At 45.6% G+C, this 14,327-nt stretch overlaps 1 pseudogene; it reads left to right on the forward strand.

Annotated features, from left to right (window-relative positions):
• Positions 1 to 14,327, forward strand: part of LOC146427047 (mutS protein homolog 4-like) — a 52,774-nt pseudogene that overhangs the window by 37,504 nt on the left and 943 nt on the right.

Consider the following 14,327-nt stretch of genomic DNA (forward strand, 5'->3'; position numbering starts at 1 on the left):
GACCAAGCTATTAATTTTTGGGTTGGAGGAGCCGGACAGCCAACTGTCCTCTGCTCTCGAAACAATCCCCGCAACATAGGCCGAACCAGTAATCAAATTGAAGGGTCCCGGAAAGCGCTCAAATGCCCTGGCAGCGGCTGCGAGCTCGGCCACCTGGGGGGACCCAGAAACGATCTCGATGTCGCAATCCCACAGCTCAGTCGAGGGGTTCCACCAAGCGATTACCAATTTCCCTGACTTGCCCGAGCCGCCAGTGAAAAGTGTCGGGGCATTGAGGGGTTTCCGACTTTGAACCCGACCTAAAACAATTTTTAATTCAGATATTGCAAACATTTTGTGTTTTGGAAACCAGGTAACTACCTGGCCAGGAAACGATTCAAGAGTGATTTGCATCTCCTCATTTTTTTGGAGAACAAAGTTGAATGATTTGACATCGAATGGCACGTGTATGAACGCAAACTCACGCCCTGCTAGGGTGGACAGGCGGGACCTCGCTCGTTTAATGAGCTGCGTCGTCTTGTCCGGTGGCGTAACCAAGACTTTGGGGGAAGAGATGGGCAGAAAAACCCACTCAATAATCAAGAGTCGGTTTTCTGCATCATCCCAATCCCACTGAAATATGAGGCCGTGCAGGTGGGGCATTTTTCCAAGGATGGCTAAATTGTAGGGCAATTTGGGGTCACATCTGTGAACGTGACGTTTTCAGGGCGACTTGTACCTTTCTGATAGATTCTCGCGCCTCTGGGGTCAGTGTCCGTGGGGATGTCAGGCTGCGATCTCCGCACAGGAGTGAAAACAGCGGGACCAAGTCATCCGAGGAGATTCCGATCAGGGGCCGAATCCAATTGATGGCACCACAGGGCTGGTGCATTTCCTGCAGGTTAGATGGATTGTCAACAATTTTGATCGGTAAAGATGTTATTGTGCGCTCCTCAATTTTCGATCCAAGGTATCGCCACGGCGCGGTCACCTGTACTTTTGAGGGTTGGATTTCAAACCCTTGGCTTTCCAGGGCCCTCACGACTCTGGAAAGTGTTGTCCGCAAAATGGGTTCAGTTGGGGAGCAGACCAATACATCGTCCATATAATGAACGATGATGGACTCACCTGCAACCTCTCTCACCGGTGACAGAATGCTGTCCACGTACCACTGGCAAATGGTGGGGGAGTTTTTCATCCCTTGCAGGAGCACTCACCAGTGATAGCGGCGCATTGGGCGTTCCCGGTTGGTGGAGGGGACAGAAAAGGCAAACCTGGGCGCATTGTCCGGGTGTAGGGGGATCTGGAAGAAGCAGTCTTTGATGTCCACCACTGCAATCTTCCAGTCCTGCGGGAGCATCGAAGGTGATGGCAACCCGGGTTGAAGAGACCCCATGTCCTCAATTACTTAGTTAATTTTTCTGAGGTCATGGAGGAGCCTCCATTTGGTCCCTCCTGCCTTTTTGATAACAAAGACGGGCGAGTTCCATGGACTGGTTGAGGGCACTATGTGCCCCCTTCGCCAGTTGCTCCTCCACGAGCTCTTCGAACGCTCTCAATTTATGTATGGACAAAGGCCACTGGTCGACCCAGACAGGTGTATTTGTGAGCCAATTCAATGGCTGGGTCGGGCGCTCACCAGCGACCCCAATCAAAAATCCCGAGCCGGGGCCAATTCTACTCGGGCTCCCCATTGGGACATGGCATCTCTCCCCCACAGGGTAAATCCCGAATTAATGATGAAGGGCCACACGGTGGCGACCCGGCCTTCGGGGCCTTCAAGTAAGATGGAGTCTTTGCTCCGTTCCGCGGGAGCATATCCTCCCACACCTCGAAGCGACTGAGCCACAGGCTCCCTCGCCCATGTCGACGGCCAACTCCAAGATGAGATGACCGTGACATCTGCACCGGTGTCTAACATTCCAGTAAGGGAGACACAGTCCCCTTTCTGGGAGAGACCACACGTGAGCATTGGTCTATTCCTACCAACTGCCTTGGACCAGGCGACCAGCGGACGATCCGTGAGGATAGTGTGGAATGGGAGGACTTTGATCCGCGCCACAACCTGATCCCTAGAGAGGACGAGAGGGGGGTTGGCGACTTGAATCTGGATTGGAAAGAACCCCCCTGGATCCACTCTGGCCAAGGAAGGGATGATGGAAATTCCCTCGGGTCCTGCGTCAGCGTCTGCAAGGGCAAGAACAAGCATGTCATTAAAGGCACACTTAAGTCTCACCATGAAAAAGTCATGTCCGGTAATTTAAGTGTCCTCTTCGACCCACGCATGTTGGAACTCGGCGGGGTCGAGGCCGGCCGGTTGCTGTTGGCAGCGTGAGGCCGGCATCTCGCGCTGCAGCTTCAGTTTCCCTGTCCAGTGAGGAAGGGGGGTGGAAGGGAGGAAGGATCGGTACGGGAGACAGGGGAAGGGCGCTGGGCGCGGGCTGGGGCAGGAGAACGGGAGAACTTGGCGATTTCCTCGATCGGCGTGGGGCAATCTGCTGCAAAGTGCCCTCACTTGCCGCAGCGATTACACGTGGTGTAGGTGTTGCGGAGGGCCAGTGCCTGGCTCGTGTTAACATTGAGAGCCTTGACAGCAGCCAGCCGTCGACAGGCACTGACCATCTGGACGATGGTCGGCCTAGGGTCGTGCGGGAGGGATAGGATGATTTCTTTGCAGATGGCGTTGGAGCAGGTGATCGCCCCATCCACGAGCAGTTGCTCTCGAATGGTGTGGTCAGGGACTTGCCTGTCGATAGCATGTTTGAGCTTGTCGACAAAGCTCGGAAAGGCTTCATCGGGTCCCTGGAAAATCTCCAAGTAGGGAATGGTGGGGGCATCCACCGGAGAGATACCAAGCAGGACCCATTCGGCGGCACCAGCAAGTGATACTAGGAGATCCGTAGGGATCTCCCGGGCTTGTGTCTGGGGCTTACAATAATCCCCTTCACCCAACAGTAAATCAAAGGTGGGGCCGTTGGGCATGCCGTATGAAGGAAGCAGTCGCTCTAGCCCCTTGATCTGCCTTTTCCACTCGTCCTCCCACTCTTGGTATTCTATAGGGGAGAGAAGACAAGACATGACCACTTTTATATCAGAAGGGACTAGAGGGACACCGGTTAACGTGGCGTGAAGGACTGCTTTAAAATAATTAGAATCCCGGCCAAACTCTTTGAGTTTTGGCCAGGTCTTTCAATGCGGCTCGGTCAAAGGGTTCCCACCGAGGGTGATTGCCCGACCACGAAGCATGAACTGGTGCAGCGAAGGGGGCCTGGAGGCTCTCCGGTTCAGGATCCGGTGTTTGACCTTTCCCGGCTAAGCTGGAGGACGCATCTAAGATGGCCTCCTTCCGGTCGGAGACGGTTGGAGGACCAACAAAGATGGCGTCCTTCCGGTCGGAGACTGTTGGAGGACCAACAAAGATGGCTTCCTTCCGGCAGGCGCCGGAAGGGTAGCCATGGGAACCGGAGAAGCCCTCCTCCGGGGAGGGGACTAGAGGGGGCGGAACATAGGGAGGGGTTACCGATGAGGGTTCCGGGGAGGAGTCGAGGAAAAGGTGTGGCTTTGGTGGGAAAGGGGAAGTGAGAGGTGCTGGGATAAAGGGGTTGGACGCAGGGGCGGAGGATCCGAAGGAGGGGGTGTGCCCGCACAGAGATTGACAAACCGCCCAGGGGGAGGGATTAGGAGGGGAATTTGGCGGGAAAGCCGACAAAGAAGCAGGAAATGAGGGATTAGGGGGAGCAGGAACAGGGGGTGAAGAAGCCATGTGGTCAGCGTCATTCTGGCACCACCCGCCGCCCTTTTGGGGCTCTTCGGGGAGAGAAAAGGAGACATGGCAGGGTTTGCAGGGGACTAGCAGGGAAGAATCAACTGGGGAAGAGGGATCAGGGAAGACAGAACCAGGGGTACCTGAGAGGATCGCGCGCTCCTCCCAGGCAGGGGAAGAAGCGACCACGGGGGCGCCGGAGACTAGGCAAGAACTCCGAGCCCGTGGGCTTTCTGGGCCACCACGGTCACCTCATGAAGGAAGGGGGCTAGGGTTAGTGAGGGAATGGGTAGACGGGAAAGGGCTGGCAGGGGCTCCCGAGCTCCTAAGGGGGGGACGGAATGCATGAAAAATTTGGCTAAGAATGCCAAAGAACTGGTCTACGCTCTTGTCTTTTTGAGACAGGAGATGGTTCATCCGAGCGCGGACCCAACGCCAAAATTCGATGGAACCGGCGTCATCAGGGGAAACATCGGGGAATTTGGAAAAAATAAATTTAACAAAACGCTTCAGGAGCTGGGAGGGAAAAGAAAATTTCGCTACCTTTAGGGTGGTTTTAACAGAAACGTAAAATTCCCGCTGGGATTTTGTTAAATTGACTCCCATTTTCAACCCCAGAAATGGAAGTAAAAATAACAAACTCTCACCCAACTACACAAAAGGAGAAACGAAACGAAAAGAGGGCAAGCTAGGGGACCCCTTCCCCTACCAACTCACCCAAAAAAATAGTAGCGCAGTCGGTTCTCGGGGCTCTCAAGGGCTGGCAACAACAGTGAGGAGCACCTCTCCGAGGAGGGTGCTGCAACTCACTGAATCCGGATCCAACGAAGTCCACTCGTCTCCACCAAAGGGCGAAGGCAGGTCCGGAGGGGGACGCTGGGCGCCACTTGAAGTGGTATGGGGGCGCGTGAGAGGTCCGGCGTGCCTTGCCCCGCACGGGCTGGCTGGGCTTCGGCTAGCTCGGAGGCTGCACTGGGGCTCGGGCTTCCTGCCCCCCCCGCTATCCTTCTCTGCTCCGGCTGCTGCTGCAGTTGGCTTCAGGGACCCAGGGTCGCCCGATGGGCGGCAGGAACCCCGCAGCAAAGGCAGCTGCCTACCGGGCAGGGATGCGGTGGAGTCGCGGATCGCCCCCCAAGATAAAGAGAGTCCAAGCGGTGGGAGGTTCCAGGGCGCAATTTATTTAGGAGAAGCAGCAGGGAGGCGCGCTGGAATGCTCCCGGTTGGGGCAGACCGCCGAGATGCCGGGTGCCGAGCACTGTGGGTCTCGCCACGCAGCCACGCTCACCGAGAACAAAGGGGCGAAGGTTTTAAGGGGCACAACGGGGTTTCTCAGGGTGGGACGGCAGGGGCGGAGCCAACGGGGCTCCGGTACAGCATGATGGGCAAGCGGGGGAGCAAATAACCAGCAACTGGGGAGTGGACTACAACGAACCAATGGGGGAAGCCCGGCAACAGAAAATTCTAGTGAGGGCAAGCAACAGGGGCGGTGACAGGGGCAGGGAAGCAAAACTTTAACCCAATGAACTTAGGATAAACTTTCCAGGGGAGGGGGAGAGCAGTCTACGGCCCGGCCTCCTCCGGGTCCCAGGTGATGGCATCCTCGGCGGCGTCCTCGTGGACTACGCTGATCACCAGCCCTGGGGACTCGGGATCTGCAGCATCAGGCCGCTGCACCTCCACACAGGCACACACCAGAAATACCTTAGTCAGGTTTGTGTGCCAGTCTTAATTCTGGAGAAGCTTATCTCTCTTCATTTAACTGAGCAGGGAAATAAGTCCTCAATTGCTTAAAGATAGGCACTGTGGATATTCTCCCAATGTAGAGTTCCACTAAAGTGTTGTCATGAGTTGCATCTTACAGTAAATGCACCCTTAATATACCTGGTTTTGGATTTCACCTATTTTTTTTAAATTCTCTTGGCTATTGCTTTGCTCTTTTATACCAGGGTATTTCAGGAGTTTCTGCTCTCTCTGTCTGTCTATCTTCATGGTAGTTTGTGTATTTGTATCTGGTTTCTTCCTGAAGTTCTCGTTTAAACCAGTATGTTAATATGGCCCCAGTATTTTCATGGGCCTTCTTCTAGCCAGTAGCATAGAAGATTTCAGGTTTCTAAAACTGTTTGGATGTGTACTTGGTGTAAATACTATAGATGGCTTATTCTGCACAGATACAATCACGCTTAAGTGTGAAACCCTGGGATATGTAACATGTAAAAGCCATAAAGATGAAAATAATATTTATAAATTATAAGCATGTTTTTTAGATCCTGTATTGACTGAAATAAGTTCTTTAAAAAACAAAATCAAATATTTCTCTTTTGGACTTTTAAGTTGTCTTGCATGGAAGACAGAAGCCTTATGAGTTTCTGCAGTTTGCCAGGCTTCTGGCAACAGATTAGGGCAGCTAGCTCCCCAAGACTCGGTCCCGTTCGCAAGGTTCTTTGATATTTGGCTAATTAGTCTACAAATACCATTTATTAGACACAGAAAATAATAAACATACAAACATAGAACAGATTGACATACATACACACACACACAATAAATGCATAATTGCAAAACTATAATAGCTAAAATGCAATTATGGGGTAAATGCTTGCTTGAACTATAAAAATAGTTAAAAATGCAAGTTAAGAAATGCTTGCTTGAACTATAATGCAAGTTAAGAAAGGTACCTATAAGTTAGCTGGAATAATACAATTTAGGAAACCAATGATCTTACCAAAATCCAATTTTGGTGCTGGGATACATTAGAGTCCGCTCTCAATCTTGCAAGAAGTTACCACAGAGCTTGCCAAACTCTGGGGAGAAGTCTTCCTTACGCTCAGTGTCCATGTAGAAAAGCTTCTACTTTTTCTGAGATTTCGTGAGCTTTTTATAGGATAAAAAAGTGTGGCTTTGTGGTCACTAAAAATTTTTCACATTCTCTCTTCATTACACTTTAGACATTCGGGTGCCACCAGGTGACCCTGATTAGGCTATCAACCTAATCTGAGCCATCAATCTTCTGCGACTGAGCAGGGAGAGAGAGAAGGGGGGCTGGAGGGGGGAATGTCCTGCCATATAAATATTATAAATTATTTTCAGAAACGTATTTCAAGTAAATTGTTCTGATTGGTATTGGATCTCTGATTATAATTTGCCTCCTTGTGTGGGGTTGGTTTGTTCATTTTAAATTAGTTTAATAGAAAGGGAAAAAGTGAACTTTACCACTGCTGTAGCAATGGAATACTACCACAAAAAATTAGTAAAATACTAAGGACAAATGTATTTCTTTACTTTGGAAACCTATATAATTGGTGTCTAATATTCTATTAAATTCCATTGAATTACCTGACTTCCTGAACTGCTGTAGTTCATATAATATACGTGGCAAACAGGGAGATGCTAAGCATGCCAAACCATGCCTCAAATTTGTAGGATACTCTTATCTGAAAATGTCTCTTAATATTTGCCATCTCTTATTTTGGTGCATGTATTCTTCACATCTATTTTATTTTCAAAATAGTGGTCACACACTTCTTGGTGCTCTAAATCACACTGAAACTCCAGGTGGAAGTGGAAGATTTAGATCAAATATCCTGGAACCTCTAGCTGCAACAATTAACAGGAGACTGGATTCTGTTCAGGAGTAAGTCCAGAATGAGGAACTCTTTTTTGGTCTTCAAGCAGGTAGTTTATTTTGTAATACCTAATATTGTACTTCTTCTAAAACATTTTTTTCTAATATAGGAAAGTATGTAGTGTGACTCATTTAATGATTTGTTAGGTGACATAGTGGACACAATTTTTTGAAGTAATCTATATTATCACAGTGACACTCTCTCAAGTATTTTGTTTAGAAAAGTGAATTTCTCTGAAAAAGTGAATAGAAGTATGTGAGCAAATAGCTTTTTTAAAGAATTGGAATTTGTCTATTTACCTCTGTGGCTAGGTATGCGCTGTGTTTGATGTATACAAGTATACATAATGTATACATGAAAAAACAAAGACATTGCTGAAGTAATATTTGTGTATAAATATTTTTATAAATATTTTTTCCTGTTGCTTCATAAAACATATGGTTCAGAGAAAGGTAAAACACAATACTAGAATTAGTTCACCTGAAGCTGGATTGTATAATCTTAATCTGCATCTCAAGAGAAATATGATTCAGAAATATGACTCAATCTTAAGAAAAATGTATTTCTGAATTGACATATATAAAATAATCACAGCATGCTTAGGTATAGTAAGTACAGTTATGACAAAATAATTCAGATAGCAGGTGTTTTTAACCTGGTTTTTACCCTGTAAATAATTTATGACAATAGAATGCAAGGAAAATATTAGCATTAGTATAGTTAAGCAGTTGTGTGCTTTAAAAGAAAATAGATCTTCTTAAAATTTCAGTTTAATTTCTGATGTGCATACTTTTGTTTTACAGTTATCTCAAAATTCCAGGATACAAAACAACTACTTTCAGTTTTGGTACAAATTCCAAAGCAGGATACAGTATGTTTCAAAATACACCTTTGAAAATCAGTTTTCTGTCTATAACATGCAATATATAAATGTAATATCTACAATTCATCTTAATTTATACAAATGCACTTCCGAAAATGTTTACTTTTTCATCACTCCCCACCTTTGTTCTGCAGCAGCGCAGACTCAAAAGCAGCCCCCCCACGCTGCCTGGGAGGGCTGCTCCTAAGCCTAAACATGCCGGGAAGGTATTCAGCAGCCGCGGGCTGTGAGGCTGTTCTAGACACTATCCTTGCAGAATCGTAGCAAGTCGAGAAAGGCAGCTTTTCCATTCCAGGTTTCCAAGCGGTTTGTTAGGGTAAGAAGTGGGGGGACTGGGGAGCGGGGGAGAGGGGAGGAGAGGCAGGCAAGGAAGTGAGCTCCACGGAAGCCGGAATCAAAGAGGGAGGTTCCGGGTCCTGCCAGGCCTTTATCTGTGGGGCCGGGAGGCGGTGCTGACTCACATTAGCCAGTCAGGGAGAGTCAGAGGGGAGGGATTAGGGGAGGGGAAATACACTACAACATTATTCTTAGTAAGTGTACGTTTTATTCCACAGTGCTGAGATGAAAGGAATTTTCTTCACATCAGCATAAATGGAAAAAGTGTTTAGTGACTCACAGTTCTAGTTACTGTTATGTCTCAAAGCAAGATTATTTTTTCATCAGGCATTGCCTCATATATCACTCTGTATGTTAACACACATAATACAAATAGCAAAATGGAATAAAGACATGTAGTTCACCACTGAATCTTGGTTGAGACCACAAACAACAGTTAACCACAGTAAGTTTGAGATAACTGAACCTCAGCTTTGTTTCCACTAAGCATATTGTAACCATAGCATTGTAAGTTACATTTGCCTGCTGTACTTGAGTTGGATATTTCTGCAAGTGCTTTGCAGGCTGATGATTCCTTATGTTGATGCTTGTGTGCCAGCATCTTAGCTACTCACAACTCTTTCACCTCTCAGTGTCTTCTCACATGCTGATTTAGCTGCTTAGGTAATGGATATGTCTAATGCTAGTTAAAAAAATCAGGTACAGGCTCAAACAGGACAGTAATGAATGCCAATTGTCTTGGTTTGGAAGACAGGTGTCTGCCAAGAGAGGTTGAACCCTCCCTAGGACAGAGAATGTGATTTTTCCCCTCCCGCCGAATTATTTAATTTTGAAAAATCAAGGGCTTTCAGGCAAAGGTGTGGGAAAAAAGGAATATCCGTTCTTTACTAGTATCTATAAACAAGCAATAACAATAACAGCAACCACAACTAGAACCAGAAACCAATAGCAGATGACTTGTGAGCTGCCGAGCCTTTTCCCATGTGGTGTAATCACGGTTGCAAGCAGCAGGGGCGCTGTTGAGCTCCCAGCCAGGGCAGGGTAGGTGCGATGACTCCTGAGCGGCTGCAGGTGGCGCTGCGGAGCAGGGCCAGGCCAGCCCCAGGCAGCTGGCAATGTCGAAGGGCTGAAAAGCAGGCAGCCAGGCAGCTTGGAGCGGCAGAAAGCAGGGCAGCAGGGGCAGGCCCGGCTCCCTCCCAGCTAGCAGCGAGGTAGCAAGGATTTCTGCAGACACAGCAGGCGCCACGGTCTCATGCGGCAGAGGGCGGGGGCAGGCAGCAGAGGCAGCCAGGCTTCCCGGCAGCAGCTGCGAGGAAACGCAGCCCGGGGAAACACGCCCTTCCCAGCGGGAAGAAAAGTTGAATCAAAGCTCACCCAGCCAGGAGAAGAAAAAAAAACAGGGCACAGTTGGATTTCCTCTGGTAGCAGCTGGAAAGCAAAGAGCCAGCAGCCTCTACCCTCAGCGTCCGAACAACAAGAGAGCGTTCCCAGGGCCCGCTCTCCCCTTACCGTGCCCTGCCCAAGCACACCTTTTGTCTTTTACAAAAGACTTGATGGCTCTAAAACACCCAACTATTTGTTGCTTAGTAACAGGAATGGGAAGAAATTCCAAGTGCACTCAACCCCTGACACCGATAAATCTCTTTAATGACCTATCCAAACCCCAGAATTTCCCAGCTTTTCTCGTAGGAATTGATAATATGAATTCATGAGTTCATCTGTATGACTAAAACTGTCACACTGGATGTTTTTATGTATGCACAGGTGTTGGGGGTTGAGAATTTCTTCCCATTCCTGTTACTAAGCAACAAATAGTCCGATGTTCAGAGCAATCAAGTCTTTTGTAAAAGACAAAAGCTAGGTTTTTGGGCAGGGCAAGGTAAGGGAAGAGCCGGCCCTGGGAAGTCTCTCTCTCGTGGTTCGGACGCTGAGGGTAGAGGCTGCTGGCTCTTTGCTTTCCAGCTGCTACCAGAGGAAATCCAACTGTGCCCTGTTTCTCTTCTCTCCTGGCTGGGTGAGCTTTGATTCAACTTTTCTCCTCATGGGGAAGGGCACGTTTTCCCCCCTCGGGCTGCGTTCCCTCGTGGCTGCTGCCAGGAGAATCCCGCGGCCCCTGCTGCCTGCCCCCGCCCTCTGCCGCACGAGACCGCGGCGTCTGCTGTGACTGCAGAAATTCTCACTGGCCGGAGAGAGAGAGCGCCCGCTCCTACTGCCCTGTTCTCTCGCTGCCCTGAGCTGTTTCCTGCTGCGCTGCGTGTTTTCTCAGCCTGTCCGCCATTGCAGCTGCCGGACGGTGACCTGACCCTGCGCCACAGCGCCACCTGCAGCCGCTCAGGAGTCATCGCACCTGCCCTGGCCGGCCGGGAGCTCAACAGCGCCCCTGCTGCTTGCAACCATGATTGCACCACACGGGAGAAAGTTCAGCAGCTCACGTTATCTGCTGTTTGGTTTTCTGGTTCTAGTTGTGGTTTGCTATTATTGTTATTGTTTGTTTATAGATACTAGTAAAGAACTGATACTCCTTTTTCCCATACCTTTGCCTGAAAGCCCTTGATTTACAAAATTAAATAATTCGGAGGGAGGAGGGGAAGGAAAATCACATCCTCTGCTCTAGGGGAGGGTTCAACCTCTCTTGGCAGACACCTGTCTTTCAAACCAAGACAACAGGACAACATACAGCACACTTATTTACTGCAGTGTATTCACTATTGACTGGTTCCAATATAGCAGAGCTTACTATTCATACAACAGACATACTTATTCAAGGGCTAGCTCAGTGGCTTTTATCAAATGCTAGATGAAGCAATGAAGTATATTTCATTCCTACTCTCCATAAAAATTTTCATCATAAACCTTCCACCAGTCACCAGATGAGGTGCACATGTGAAAAGCCTACAATTTCAGTTACTGAATGAGTTCAGCATGAGCATTCTCTCATCCTAAAGAGGCTGTCAGCTGACAATCTTGCTGAGATGTGGTACTTGAAAAATCATATCAATGGTGAAATCTTTTACTCCCTTTGGTCATAAGTGTATCATGTGCAGAGATTCACTTTTAACACCAGTTCAGTTAAAATTCCTGTAATAACTAACTAGGCAAAGATACATTCCACTAACAATTTTTCATGTGTGACCACATCTGTTCTTTTGATCTCTGATTCTTTCATGGGACTTAGACCCCATATTGAAGATTATCATTCTTCTGTTCATGCATTTAGCACTGTTTAGTTATATCTTTTACAAAAATAACTTTATATGACTGTAAGATAAGACAAGATAACGCCTTCAATCACTAGAGTAAAAAGATATTATATATGAATGAGAAAAGATTTCACATGGGGTCATGCTCCTACGTTCACGTGCTTATCTATGCTTATCTATGTTATTTCCTTAAAATCCTTTTGCACAGTGCATGTGTACTGCATGTGCTCTAACCTAATGTCAGCTGCAAAATTCCTTGTTGTAAGTGTTAATGGGGCATACAAAACAAGGTAAAGGGTTTATGCGAATGAAAGATTTTGAAGAACAGTCATTAATTATTGTGAGCAAAATTTTGAAATATTTACCAGATTTTTTTTTTTACTATTACATGGGCAGATGTTTAAGGATGTACATATTTTAACCAAAGAGAAATCAACCAAACTGCATTATGTTTTGTTTAATGGCATTAATGGAAAAAACCGGTTGTGTGCTTTGTTATAATGCATAATGTATTTGCTTTGAAAAAGTCTACAAGTTGTGTAGAGCTTGTATAGAGTTAAGTATATATAGAAGATGAAAAGAAATTTTCACAGCTTGGGTGTTCTTAGATTCAGTCATTATCAGTTCAAACATAAGAAAATCTTAACTAATGATGGACAAACTATCACAGTAGGCAATGTAAATTTTAAGTTAACTTTTTTGTGCAGACATGAAGTTGTCAAAGTGAGCTTATGAAGCGTTTCAGGACATTTCATTAAATGTATAAGCCTGTTAGTGTTAAGAATATGAGTTCTCCTAGTTCTTAAGTATTCTTTAAAATAGTCATATAAATGCCTCCAATACTTCGAAAATTTTTCAACAGGATGAAACTGCTGAATCAAAAATAACTAATTTACTCCCCCTGAAGCATACCTTAGAGCTTGTGGATCCTCTTAAAGTAAGCTTTCTTTGGGGTTTTTTGGTTTTTTTGATTTTAATATAAAGTACAGATCATTTTGTCCTTATTTTTATGAAGTGCAGTTTGTTAAATTTCGTAGAATATAGAGTAGAATATCTCAGGCTGGAAGGGATCAATAAAGTAAAAAATATAAATTACAGAACACAATACTGTCAATGTAGTCTGTTGATTCTTAACACCAAAGGAAAATACACATTTGAGTCTAATACCATGAAGAGCAGAATTCCTACCTGTCGCTGTTGAGCAGCTAGCAGAGTAATGAATGCATCAGTTCTCAGTGGCAAGAAGGAATGACCTTTATTGTTTTGGTTTCATCACATATATAGAGTTCTCAAAAGTCACCCAGATTGGTCAGTCAGAAGCCTTCCCCCAGGCCTGATTGGCCAGGCCTGCACTGCCCAAGTTCTGGGACACTGTTCCAACAACATCCAAACTTTATCTTTATTTATAAAACACAAGAAAATTTCTCATGGGAAAAACCTGTGCTAGCCACACCTACCATTATCTGAATGATTGAATATATAACAAACATTTACCTGAAACTCCTGCTCAGATTCCACAAACTACACAACTTCTGATTAGCCTTACTGAATCTGAACACTTCAGTCCTTTGAAAAGGCTACGAAAAGAAGCAGCTATCATGTCCATATTTTAATCTTCAACAGGCTGCTTTAAGAAGCTGTAACACACAGCTGCTAAAGGCATATTACAGTTCTTTTGAAGACACAAGGTATTTTTCATCACACTTTAGGTACTGTGTTAGAAACTCATCTTAAAAGTGCCTGTAAGATCAAAGATGTTGCATCTTTGCTTGTTTATAGTTACGGGTATAGCTCAATTCTATTGAAATTGCCTGAAAGCTGATTTTAATTGTCAAAATGTCTAATTTTCAACTAACAAATACTGGGATAAAAGCAAGAGAGCTAGCCATGATTGTGGAGTTGCTGCTGAACTGAACTCCCTTAGAAATAACTCTGAAAATACAAGAGTGGTGGTTCCCTAGAGTCCCCATAATAATGCAAAAATCAAGCGTTGTGTATTTGGGAAAATTATATATTTGATATATTTATATATATATTTCATATATATAAAAATATATTTGATATATTTGGTATATTTAGTACATATATTTCACCCCAAATATGTGAGTAGTATTTTTAGTCAGACTTTGGTATAGTCACTCTTCATTCTGAGGTGAAAACAGAAATCTAGTGTTTTCTTTTAACAGTAGAAAGTTTGAAAGTAGCTTCACTTATTTGTAATACTGCTACTTGAACTTTGGGAATGAAATTGCAAATAAAAATCATAAAGTATTATGTATCTAATTAGTGATACAACTGATATTGCTTTGGAATTATACTTGAAAAGATTACAACTGTAATTAATGATGATACAAGATACACAAAAGGATGTCTGAATATGAGGCCCAAGAAGGGCTATAACATAGCAGGTATTTCTAAACTAAATTGTTTATTTATTTGGAGTTCAAAGTACACTGCATGTGGCATATGGAAGGTTATGTTATAACCTTCTCTTATGTAAAAAGTATTTAGTATTGGTGTGAATTGATTGCCATTGATAAACA

Source organism: Lichenostomus cassidix, chromosome 25 (assembly GCF_008360975.1).
Source record: "Lichenostomus cassidix isolate B80296 chromosome 25, HeHo_3.0, whole genome shotgun sequence".
Lineage (NCBI taxonomy): Eukaryota > Metazoa > Chordata > Aves > Passeriformes > Meliphagidae > Lichenostomus > Lichenostomus cassidix.